Source organism: Crinia signifera, unplaced genomic scaffold (assembly GCF_055691185.1).
Source record: "Crinia signifera unplaced genomic scaffold, ASM5569118v1 HAP2_SCAFFOLD_107, whole genome shotgun sequence".
Lineage (NCBI taxonomy): Eukaryota > Metazoa > Chordata > Amphibia > Anura > Myobatrachidae > Crinia > Crinia signifera.
Window position 1 is genome coordinate 455,873 of NW_028142001.1, and position 13,236 is coordinate 469,108.

Consider the following 13,236-nt stretch of genomic DNA (forward strand, 5'->3'; position numbering starts at 1 on the left):
CGCCCGTGCGAGACATCGCTGTGTAACGCCCGTGCAACATCGCTGTGTAACGCCCGTGCGACATCACTGTGTAACGCCCGTGCGACATCGCTGTGTAACCCCCGTGCGACATCGCTGTGTAACCCCCGTGCGACATCGCTGTGTAACCCCCGTGCGACATCGCTGTGTAACCCCCGTGTGACATCGCTGTGTAACCCCTCTGTGTGTGACATGTGTAACCCCCGTGCAACATCGCTGTGTAACCCCCATGCAACATCGCTGTTTAACCCCCTTGTGACATCGCTGTGTAACCCCCGTGTGACATCGCTGTGTAACCCCCATGTGTAACCCCCGTGCGATATCGCTGTGTAACCCCCATGTGTAACCCCCGTGCAACATCGCTGTGTAACCCCCGTGAGACATCGCTGTGTAACGCCCGTGCGTGACATCGCTGTGTAACGCCCGTGCGTGACATCGCTGTGTAACGCCCGTGCAACATCGCTGTGTAACGCCCGTGCGACATCGCTGTGTAACGCCCGTGCGACATCGCTGTGTAACCCCCGTGCGACATCGCTGTGTAACCCCCGTGCGACATCGCTGTGTAACCCCCGTGCGACATCGCTGTGTAACCCCCGTGCGACATCGCTGTGTAACCCCCGTGCGACATCGCTGTGTAACCCCCGTGTGACATCGCTGTGTAACCCCTCTGTGTGTGACATGTGTAACCCCCATGCAACATCGCTGTGTAACCCCCGTGCAACATCGCTGTTTAACCCCCGTGTGACATCGCTGTGTAACCCCCGTGTGACATCGCTGTGTAACCCCCATGTGTAACCCCCGTGCGATATCGCTGTGTAACCCCCATGTGTAACCCCCGTGCAACATCGCTGTGTAACCTCCGTGAGACATCGCTGTGTAACCCCCGTGCGACATCGCTGTGTAACCCCCATGTGACATCGCTGTGTAACCCCCATGTGACATCTCTAAGTGACGACAGAGATGAGACACTGGAAGTGCCTGTGTGATGAGCAAATGCTGCTGTACAGGAGTCACAGATGATGGAGAATCAGGCGCTGGTAGATGGAAACATATACCTGACACTGGTCCAATGCTGCTGGTTGTAGCTCCCAGTGATGTGGTGGAGTCAGTATGACCTGAAAGATGGAATCCGGATTAGAGAACGCACATAATAGGTCTGGAAGTGACATTTGTGTAACCCCCGTGTGAAAACGCTGTGTAACCACCGTGTGACACCGCTGTGTATTTCCCGTGTGACATCTCTGTGTAACCCCCCGTGCGACATCGCTGTGTAACCCCCGTGCGACATCGCTGTGTAACCCCCGTGCGACATCGCTGTGTAACCCCCGTGCGACATCGCTGTGTAACCCCCGTGCGACATCGCTGTGTAACCCCCGTGTGACATCGCTGTGTAACCCCTCTGTGTGTGACATATGTAACCCCCATGCAACATCGCTGTGTAACCCCCGTGCAACATCGCTGTTTAACCCCCATGTGACATCGCTGTGTAACCCCCGTGTGACATCGCTGTGTAACCCCCATGTGTAACCCCCGTGCGATATCGCTGTGTAACCCCCATGTGTAACCCCCGTGCAACATCGCTGTGTAACCTCCGTGAGACATCGCTGTGTAACCCCCGTGCGACATCGCTGTGTAACCCCCATGTGACATCGCTGTGTAACCCCCATGTGACATCTCTAAGTGACGACAGAGATGAGACACTGGAAGTGCCTGTGTGATGAGCAAATGCTGCTGTACAGGAGTCACAGATGATGGAGAATCAGGCGCTGGTAGATGGAAACATATACCTGACACTGGTCCAATGCTGCTGGTTGTAGCTCCCTCTGATGTGGTGGAGTCAGTATGACCTGAAAGATGGAATCCGGATTAGAGAATGCACATAATAGGTCTGGAAGTGACAATTGTGTAACCCCCGTGTGACACCGCTGTGTAACCCCCGTGTGACACCGCTGTGTAACCCCCGTGTGACACCGCTGTGTAACCCCCGTGTGACACCGCTGTGTAACCCCCGTGTGACATTGCTGTGTAACCCCCGTGTGACATCTCTAAGTGACGACAGAGATGAGATACTGGAAATGCCCGTGCGACATCTCTGTGTAACCCCCGTGCGACATCTCTGTGTAACCCCCGTGCGACATCGCTGTGTAACCCCCATGTGACATCGCTGTGTAACCCCCGTGCGACATCGCTGTTTAACCCCCGTGTGACATCGCTGTGTAACCCCCGTGTGACCTCGCTGTGTAACCCCCATGTGATCTCGCTGTGTAACCCCCATGTGACATCTCTAAGTGACGACAGAGATGAGACTCTGGAAGTGCCTGTGTGATAAGCAAGTGCTGCTGTACAGGAGTCACAGATGATGGAGAATCAGGAGCTGGTAGATGGAAACATATACCTGACACTGGTCCAATGCTGCTGGTTGTAGCTCCCAGTGATGTGGTGGAGTCAGTATGACCTGAAAGATGGAATCCGGATTAGAGAACGCACATAATAGGTCTGGAAGTGACATTTGTGTAACCCCCGTGTGACATCGCTCTATAACCCCCGTGTGACACCGCTGTGTAAACCCCGTGTGACACCGCTGTGTAAACCCCGTGTGACATCTCTGTGTAACCACCGTGTGACATCGCTCTGTAACCCCCGTGTGACATCTCTAAGTGACGACAGAGATGAGACACTGGAAGTGCCTGTGTGATGAGCAAGTGCTGCTGTACAGGAGTCACAGATGATGGAGAATCAGGCGCTGGTAGATGGAAACATATACCTGACACTGGTCCAATGCTGCTGGTTGTAGCTCCCAGTGATGTGGTGGAGTCAGTATGACCTGAAAGATGGAATCCGGATTAGAGAACGCACATAATAGGTCTGGAAGTGACATTTGTGTAACCCCCGTGCGACATCGCTGTGTAACCCCCGTGCGACATCGCTTTGTAACCCCCGTGTGACCTCGCTGTATAACCCCCGTGCGACACCGCTGTGTAACCCCCGTGCGACCTCGCTGTGTAACCCCCATGCGACCTCGCTGTGTAACCCCCATGTGTAACCCCCGTGTGACATCACTGTGTAACCCCCGTGCGACATCGCTGTGTAACCCCCGTGTGACACCGCTGTGTAACCCCCGTGTGACATATCTGTATAATCCCATGTGACATGTGTAAGCCCCATGTGACAGCTCTGTGTAACCCCCCACATGACATCTCTGTATAATCCCATGTGACATATGTGTAACCCCCGTGTGACCTCGCTGTGTAACCCCCATGTGACCTCGCTGTGTAACCCCCATGTGACATCTCTAAGTGACGACAGAGATGAGACACTGTAAGTGCCTGTGTGATGAGCAAGTGCTGCTGTACAGGAGTCACAGATGATGGAGAATCAGGCGCTGGTAGACGGACATTTGGGGCATTCGGACCATGTATCTTTATTTCTCTCCCCGAAGTATATTTCACTACGGCAAAAGACGGAACCTACCGTTAAGAACATCAAAGTTTGGCCTGCGGGAGCTGATGCATTATTGCAGGAGAAGTTTGGACTTACTAACTGGGGTTCATTTAGACCATACGAACCTTGGGGGTCTGATGTAATTACTAATTTAAACCTGTATGCTTCCTCTGTGCTTGATTATATAGGCGTTACCACAGATAGTGTTACTACCTGGAAAAAGATCTCGGTATACCCGAACGAGAAGCCGTGGATGAATAGGGAGGTTCGGCTTCTGTTACGGGCACGGAATGTTGCCTTTAGGAGAGAGGATGCTGAAGCTTATGGCATAGCTAGGGCAAACTTGAAGAAAGGCATCATTCGGGCTAAACATTGTTATAAATTAAAGCTGGAGGATAACCTGGAAAAAGCTGATACCCGCCGTTTATGGCAGGGCATCCGGGGTATTAGTAATTACAAAGCTGACAAAGCTAGTTCATCCCTTCATCTAGATGTCTCCTCACTAAATGAGTTGAACCAATTCTACGCCCGGTTCGATAGAGACAATAGTGAAAGGGTAACTAGAATGCCTCCTTCTGGTCAATCTCTTGTATTAACATCTGCAGAGGTTCTCGCTGGTCTCGGTCAAATCAATGCGAACAAGTCGGCGGGACCTGATGGCATACCAGGACGAGTGCTGAGAGCTTGTGCTGAGCAGCTGACGGGGGTCTTTACAGACATTTTTAATATGTCTTTGTCCGCATCAGTTGTTCCTGCTTGCTTTAAAAGTACTGCTATCATCCCGGTGCCAAAAAATCCCAGGCCGATGAGTTCGAATGATTACCGCCCAGTGGCTCTTACACCGATAGTCATGAAGTGCTTTGAGTGGTTGGTGTTAGTTCATCTAAAGGCTGGTCTCCCCCCGTCTTTAGATACATTCCACTTTGCATATCGCAGCAATAGAAGTATTGATGACGCAGTTTCTCTGTTAATTCATACTGTGCTTTCACATCTGGAGAACAACAATACCTACGCCCGACTGTTGTTTGTCGACTTCAGTTTGGCGTTTAATACGGTATTACCTACTAGACTAGTTTCAAAACTGGTGAATCTAGGGATTAACGGTCCATTATGTAACTGGATAGGGGATTTTCTAAGCGATAGGCCTCAAGTAGTTAGGATAGGTACAGTGAGCTCTGAATCGATTAGTCTGAACACTTGAGTGCCGCAAGGCTGTGTACTGAGCCAGTGGCGTAGCTTTGTTTTGGGCGCCCCCCCGCCGTTATTGGGGGGGCGCCCCCCCTCCGGCTGCCCGTGCCCCCCCTCCGGCTGCCCGTGCCCCCCATGTCCCCTCCCCCCATTGCCGCAGGCTTACCTGTCCGCCGCGCGTCCCGGCTCCCCTCCTGGCTTCAATTAATTCTATGCAGACGGACCACGATAAAATGGCCGCCCCCATACCGCAGACAGTTTCCGAGAACAGTCTGCTTTATGGGGCGGCCATTTTATCGTGGTCCGTCTCCATAGCATTGATTGAAGCCAGGAGGGGAGCCGGGACGCGCGGACACTGGACAGGTAAGCCTGCGGGGGATGGGGGGCGGGGGGATCACTATAGCACCGCAGCCCCCCGGCGCCCCCATATGCACAGCGCCCCCCCGCGACCGCGGGGGCTGCGGTGCTATAGCTACGCCCCTGTACTGAGCCTGTTTCTCTATTCTATTTTTACATCTGACTGCATGTCGGTCTACAATTCTAACACCATCATTAAATTTGCAGACGATACGACATTGATTGGGCTAATTGACAATAATAATGAAATAGCATATAGGAATGAAATTCAGCATCTGGTGGATTGTTGCGGAGTAAATAATCTCTTCCTCAATGCTAGTAAGACCAAAGAGATTGTGGTAGATTTTCGTAAAAAAAAAATCTACCCCAATCATGCCAATACAAATAATGGAGCATGGGTGGAACGTGTTTTCAGTTTCAAATTCTTAGGAACTCAGATCTCTGAGGACCTAACCTGGTCAACTAATATTAAGTGCTTGGTGAAAAAGGATCATCAACGCCTTTTTTTCCTTAGAATGTTGAAAAAACATCAACTGTCACATCGTATATTGTTAAATTTCTACCGATGTGCAGTTGAGAGCATATTGACCAGCTGCATTTCTGTTTGGTATGGAAATTGTACCACTGCAGAAAAGAAACATGTGATTAAATCAGCCCAACGTATAATGAGCACTACACTCCCGTCTGCTGAGGAGATTCAGAATAAACGCTGCTTACGTAGAGCACACAACATTTTAAAAGACTCAAGACATTTTAACTCATCCAGCAAATGGATTATTTGTACTACTTCCGTCAGGTAGGCGGTTTAGGTGCCCAGTGGCGGATTCAGGGGGGGGCACCCGGGCACGTGCCCCCTGTCATTTATTTTGGAGCTGAGGACCAGGGCTTTCCAATGAGCCCAGCCCTGTGTCTCTAGCCCCCCGGGAACCGGAGATATCGCCTGGCAAACCTGTAACGTTTTTTCCCCATAGGATAATATGGGACCCGTCAATTCCGACCCCCACCCGGTTCCGACGGCTGCTAGTTCCCGCCCTGGCATCACAGAAGCTTATTGTTGATTTCATTCAATTCCAAATCGCTGAGCCTTCAATATGATACCAGGCTGGTCCAAATCGGTCAATCGGTTCCAGAGATATTGCGTGTAAACCGATTTTTTTATTTTTGAAATGTAATTTCATGGCTGTTCATGTTCTTTGAGGGCAGATTACTCTGGAACCAAACGTTCCAGTTTACTGGACCAAAATCATTCAAAGCCCACTCAAAAGTTCTTCAATATGATACTTGTCTCATGTAAATGGGTCAGTTGGTTCCGAAGATATAGCCGGTTAAATGAGATAACTGGTTAAAGGGGGGAGGGGTGGTTTTCTCTACCCCTCACACCAGAAAATGCAGGGACTAGGCTGGTGTAAAAGGGGCCAACCTGGGAATACATTTTCTGGTGTGAAAGGGGTATTATTTCAAATAGCCGGGACCTGCAGTGCTCTGAATACAGCCAGGCTCTGGCACTGTCAGTGGCTATCACTTCTGCCTGGTGGCGGCTGTCCCCCATTTACCACGAGCATGTATTCCCCCTTGGCAATGAGCATGTAATCCCACATGGCTACAAGCATGGAACCTCTGGCAATGAGCATAGAACCCTTGTCAATGAGCATGTAGAGAAGCACCACTTATGTAGCATAATTTTTAATAGGCATTATGGTGTTTGGCACATAATATGACGTGTAACTTAACGTGTAATGGACATTATGGTGTAAATGTTTAATGCGCGCCTTTGGTGGACAATGTCCCTGTTTATGAAGTGTATTGTGAATTTTGGCTTAATCCGTGTGGCATTATGGAAATTTTGGCTCAATCCGTGTGGCATTATGTGAATTTTTTCCCAATCCGTTTCTTCACCCCCTTTTCCGGAGCACGCCTTTGGTGCGCGCACAACTACATCCTTCACTTTTGTCGCCATGGTGGGCCTGCGTACTTTAAATGCCAGGGCCTATTTTTAATTCCATTCCCACCCTCTCCTGACACTCTCTTAGCATGTACACTGGCACCACTAACACCGGCCCTCCCCCACCCAAACCCTTTTTTATCATGGTGCCCCCCCTGTCATTTTATCCTGGATCCGCCCCTGTAGGTGCCTACGGAATAGGACGTCTAGGATGAAGAATAGCTTTTTCCCAAGGGCCATTGTTAAATTAAATAGGGAATGTAGCTTGGGTGGGGGGTTATTGGGTTTTTAGTATTCATTGTATAAATTGTAAATTGTATGGACTTCTGGTTTTTTATAATATGGCTGTATACGGATAGATGCTAAATTGAATTTTGTTGTCCTAAATTAGGATAATGACAATAAAGTTGTATCTAATCTAATCTAATCTAGAAAGATTTAACCCCATCAGGCCGGCGTCCACAGGCCAGGGACGCCGGTGACTGCCCCGGGCTTCAGCCCTGGACGGGTGAAGCCTGGGGGGGGGCCTTTATTGGGGGGGTCCCCACTCCTCCAGGTACACCGTCCAAGGCTGACCAGCCACGGTGCTCATGGTACTTTTTACATAAGGTCCCCCGGCTGTGGCATGACACTGCAGGCTGTTGGAGCCCGGTGCTGGTTTCAAAATACGGGGGAGCCCCAGATTTTTTGTCCCCCGTATTTTTGGAACCAGGACCGGTCCAAGAGTCGGGGGCTGGTTTCAGAAATACGGGGAACCCCTACGCTTTTTGTCCCCCGTATTTTTGGAACCAGGTCCGGCTCAATGAGCCCGGGGCTGGTTATGCTCAGGAGGGGGGACCCCATGCAATTTTTTTTTTTTTTTTTACACAAACCCAAAATCGCACATAAGCTCAAATTCGCACTTTCATGCCTAAAAATCACACATTTTCATGCCGAAAATTCGCCCATTATCGCACTCAATCGCACTTTTCTTGCCGGAACACGCACCTCATTAAATATGCGAATCCAAGGCAAAAATGTGATTTAAAAAAGTGCGATAATGGGCGAAAAACTGACGTGCGAAAAACTCTCATCCCATAAATGTCACCCAGAATGTGACGGCAGATAAGAACCACTTGGCCCATCTAGTCTGCCCCTTTTTTAACATGTTACCTCAAACCATATTTGATCCTTATTTTTGTGTACGGATATCAATATGCTTATCCCAAGAATGTTTACATTGTACTACTGTATATGTCTCTACCACCTCTTATGGGAGGATATTCCACTTATCTACTACTCTTTCTGTGAAGTAATTCTTCCTCACATTTCCCCTGAACCTTCCTCCCTCTAGTGTCAGTGCATGTCCTCGTGTTCTGCTGCTCCTCTTCCTGTGACTAATGTCTCCCACCTGTACCTTCCTCCCCCTAGTGTCAGTGCATGTCCTCGTGTTCTGCTGCTCCTCTTCCTGTGACTAATGTCTCCCACCTGTACCTTCCTCCCTCTAGTGCCAGTGCATGTCCTCGTGTTATGCTGCTCCTCTTCCTGTGACTAATGTCTCCCACCTGTACCTTCCTCCCTCTAGTGCCAGTGCATGTCCTCGTGTTCTGCTGCTCCTCTTCCTGTGACTAATGTCTCCCACCTGTACCTTCCTCCCCCTAGTGTCAGTGCGTGTCCTCGTGTTCTGTTGCTCCTCTTCCTGTGACTAATGTCTCCCACCTGTACCTTCCTCCCTCTAGTGTCAGTGCATGTCCTCGTGTTCTGTTGCTCCTCTTCCTGTGACTAATGTCTCCCACCTGTACCTCTCTCCCCTAGTGTCAGTGCATGTCCTCGTGTTCTGCTGCTCCTCTTCCTGTGAAGAATGTCTCCCATCTGTACCTTCCTACCTCTAGTGTCAGTGCATGTCCTCGTGTTCTGCTGCTCCTCCTCCTGTGACTAATGTCTCCCACCTGTACCTTCCTCCCTCTAGTGTCAGTGCATGTCCTCGTGTTCTGCTGCTCCTCTTCCTGTGAAGAATGTCTCCCACCTGTACCTTTCTCCCCCTAGTGTCAGTGCATGTCCTCGTGTTCTGCTGCTCCTCTTCCTGTGACTAATGTCTCCCACCTGTACCTTCCTCCCTCTAGTGTCAGTGCATGTCCTCGTGTTCTGCTGCTCCTCTTCCTGTGACTAATGTCTCCCACCTGTACCTTCCTCCCTCTAGTGTCAGTGCATGTCCTCGTGTTCTGCTGCTCCTCTTCCTGTGGAGAATGTCTCCCACCTGTACCTTCCTCCCTCTAGTGTCAGTGCATGTCCTCGTGTTCTGCTGCTCCTCTTCCTGTGAAGAATGTCTCCCACCTGTACCTGGGGGAGGAAGGTACAGGTGGGAGTCTCATGACGTCACGCACCGCGCACAGTCACTCCGGAATGCCCCGGCAGGCCAGCCCCTGTGCGTGACTGGGGGGACAGACATGGCATCGGAGGAGTCTGACTGTAAGTGTGGCAGCCCGCTTAGGCTGCAGACTAAATAATATAAATCTCCACACAGTGTCTTTATATTATATAAGGAGAGGGATCCCTGGCAACATGCAGAACCTGCAGCACCTGTATATGACAGCAGAGGGATCACTGGCCACATGTAGCACCTGTGTATGACAGGAGAGGGATCCTCGGGTTGTTATTATGTTCTATATAACAGGGACTGGCTGGCAACTGGTGGGGGTCCTCTTAAAAAAAAAAAAAAAAAAAGAAAGGCACAGTACACATTCGGAAAGGGGGTGCGACCACGGCCACTTTACCCCGTGGGCACGCCCACTTTACCCTGTAGCCACACCCCCTTCCCGAATGTGTACCGATTTCTGTCCTTCAGATGTTGGAGGGTATGGTGTCAGTGCATGTCCTTGTGTTCTGTTGCTCCTCTTTCTGTGAAGAATGTCTCCCACCTGTACCTTCCTTCCTCTAGTGTCAGTGCATGTCCTCGTGTTCTGTTGCTCCTCTTCCTGTGAAGAATGTCTCCCACCTGTACCTTCCTCCCTCTAGTGTCAGTGCATGTCCTCGTGTTCTGCTGCTCCTCTTCCTGTGAAGAATGTCTCCCACCTGAACCTTCCTCCCTCTAGTGTCAGTGCGTGTCCTCGTGTTCTGCTGCTCCTCTTCCTGTGACTAATGTCTCCCACCTGTACCTTCCTCCCCCTAGTGTCAGTGTGTGTCCTCATGTTCTGCTGCTACTCTTCCTGTGAAGAATGTCTTCCACCTGTACCTTCCTCCCTCTAGTGTCAGTGCATGTCCCAGTGTTCTGCTGCTCCTCTTCCTGTGACTAATGTCTCCCACCTGTACCTTCCTCCCTGTAGTGTCAGTGCATGTCCCAGTGTTCTGCTGCTCCTCTTCCTGTAACTAATGTCTCCCACCTGTACCTTCCTCCCTCTAGTGTCAGTGCCTGTCCTCGTGTTCTGCTGCTCCACTTCCTGTGACTAATGTCTCCCACCTGTACCTTCCTCCCCCTAGTGTCAGTGCATGTCCTCGTGTTCTGTTGCTCCTCTTCCTGTGAAGAATGTCTCCCACCTGTACCTTCCTCCACCTAGTGTCAGTGTGTGTCCTCGTGTTCTGCTGCTCCTCTTCCTGTGGAGTATGTCTCCCACCTGTACCTTCCTCCCCCCAGTGTCAGTGCGTGTCCTCGTGTTCTGCTGCTCCTCTTCCTGTGACAAATGTCTCCCACCTGTACCTTCCTCCCTCTAGTTTCAGTGCGTGTCCTCATGTTCTGCTGCTCCTCTTCCTGTGACTAATGTCTCCCACCTGTACCTTCCTCTCCCTAGTGTCAATGCATGTCCTCGTGTTCTGCTGCTCCTCTTCCTGTGACTAATGTCTCCTACCTGTACCTTCCTCCCTCTAGTGTCAGTGCATGTCCTCGTGTTCTGTGCTCCTCTTCCTGTGACTAATGTCTCCCACCTGTACCTTCCTGCCCCCAGTGTCAGTGCATGTCCTCATGTTCTGCTGCTCCTCTTCCAGTGAGGAATGTCTCCCACCTGTACCTTCCTCCCCCCAGTGTCAGTGCATGTCCTCGTGTTCTGCTGCTCCTCTTCCTGTGAAGAATGTCTCCCACCTGAACCTTCCTCCCTCTAGTGTCAGTGCGTGTCCTCGTGTTCTGCTGCTCCTCTTCCTGTGACTAATGTCTCCCACCTGTACCTTCCTCCCCCTAGTGTCAGTGCGTGTCCTCATGTTCTGCTGCTACTCTTCCTGTGAAGAATGTCTCCCACCTGTACCTTCCTCCCTCTAGTGTCAGTGCATGTCCCAGTGTTCTGCTGCTCCTCTTCCTGTGACTAATGTCTCCCACCTGTACCTTCCTCCCTGTAGTGTCAGTGCATGTCCCAGTGTTCTGCTGCTCCTCTTCCTGTAACTAATGTCTCCCACCTGTACCTTCCTCCCTCTAGTGTCAGTGCCTGTCCTCGTGTTCTGCTGCTCCTCTTCCTGTGACTAATGTCTTCCACCTGTACCTTCCTCCCTCTAGTGCCAGTGCATGTCCTCGTGTTATGCTGCTCCTCTTCCTGTGACTAATGTCTCCCACCTGTACCTTCCTCCCTCTATTGCCAGTGCATGTCCTCGTGTTCTGCTGCTCCTCTTCCTGTGACTAATGTCTCCCACCTGTACCTTCCTCCCCCCAGTGTCAGTGCGTGTCCTCGTGTTCTGCTGCTCCTCTTCCTGTGACAAATGTCTCCCACCTGTACCTTCCTCCCTCTAGTTTCAGTGCGTGTCCTCATGTTCTGCTGCTCCTCTTCCTGTGACTAATGTCTCCCACCTGTACCTTCCTCTCCCTAGTGTCAATGCGTGTCCTCGTGTTCTGCTGCTCCTCTTCCTGTGACTAATGTCTCCTACCTGTACCTTCCTCCCTCTAGTGTCAGTGCATGTCCTCGTGTTCTGTTGCTCCTCTTCCTGTGACTAATGTCTCCCACCTGTACCTTCCTGCCCCCAGTGTCAGTGCATGTCCTCGTGTTCTGCTGCTCCTCTTCCTGTGAGGAATGTCTCCCACCTGTACCTTCCTCCCCCCAGTGTCAGTGCATGTCCTCGTGTTCTGCTGCTCCTCTTCCTGTGACGAATGTCTCCCACCTGTACCTTCCTCCCCCCAGTGTCAGTGCATGTCCTCGTGTTCTGCTGCTCCTCTTCCTGTGACGAATGTCTCCCACCTGTACCTTCCTCCCCCTAGTGTCAGTGCGTGTCCTCGTGTTCTGCTGCTCCTCTTCCTGTGGAGTATGTCTCCCACCTGTACCTTCCTCCCCCCAGTGTCAGTGCGTGTCCTCGTGTTCTGCTGCTCCTCTTCCTGTGACAAATGTCTCCCACCTGTACTTTCCTCCCTCTATTTCAGTGCGTGTCCTCGTGTTCTGCTGCTCCTCTTCCTGTGACTAATGTCTCCCACCTGTACCTTCCTCTCCCTAGTGTCAGTGCGTGTCCTCGTGTTCTGCTGCTCCTCTTCCTGTGACTAATGTCTCCCACCTGTACCTTCCTCCCTCTAGTGTCAGTGCATGTCCTCGTGTTCTGTTGCTCCTTTTCCTGTGACTAATGTCTCCCACCTGTACCTTCCTCCCCCTAGTGTCAGTGCATGTCCTCGTGTTCTGCTGCTCCTCTTCCTGTGACTAATGTCTCCCACCTGTACCTTCCTCCCTCTAGTGTCAGTGCATGTCCTCGTGTTCTGCTGCTGCTCTTCCTGTGAGGAATGTCTCCTACCTGTACCTTCCTCCCCCAAGTGTCAGTGCATGTCCTCGTGTTCTGTTGCTCCTCTTCCTGTGACTAATGTCTGCCACCTGTACCTTCCTCCCCCTAGTGTCAGTGCATGTCCTCGTGTTCTGCTGCTCCTCTTCCTGTGAAGAATGTCTCCCACCTGTACCTTCCTCCCCCCAGTGTCAGTGCATGTCCTCATGTTCTGCTGCTCCTCTTCCTGTGACTAATGTCTCCCACCTGTACCTTCCTCCCTCTAGTGTCAGTGCATGTCCTCGTGTTCTGTTGCTCCTCTTCCTGTGACTAATGTCTCCCACCTGTACCTTCCTCCCTCTAGTGTCAGTGCATGTCCTCGTGTTCTGCTGCTCCTCTTCCTGTAACTAATGTCTCCCACCTGTACCTTCCTCCCTCTAGTGTCAGTGCCTATCCTCGTGTTCTGCTGCTCCACTTCCTGTGACTAATGTCTCCCACCTGTACCTTCCTCCCTCTAGTGTCAGTGTATGTCCTCGTGTTCTGTTGCTCCTCTTCCTGTGAAAAATGTCTCCCACCTGTACCTTCCTCCCCCTAGTGTCAGTGCGTGTCCTCGTGTTCTGCTGCTCCTCTTCCTGTGGAGAATGTCTCCCACCTGTACC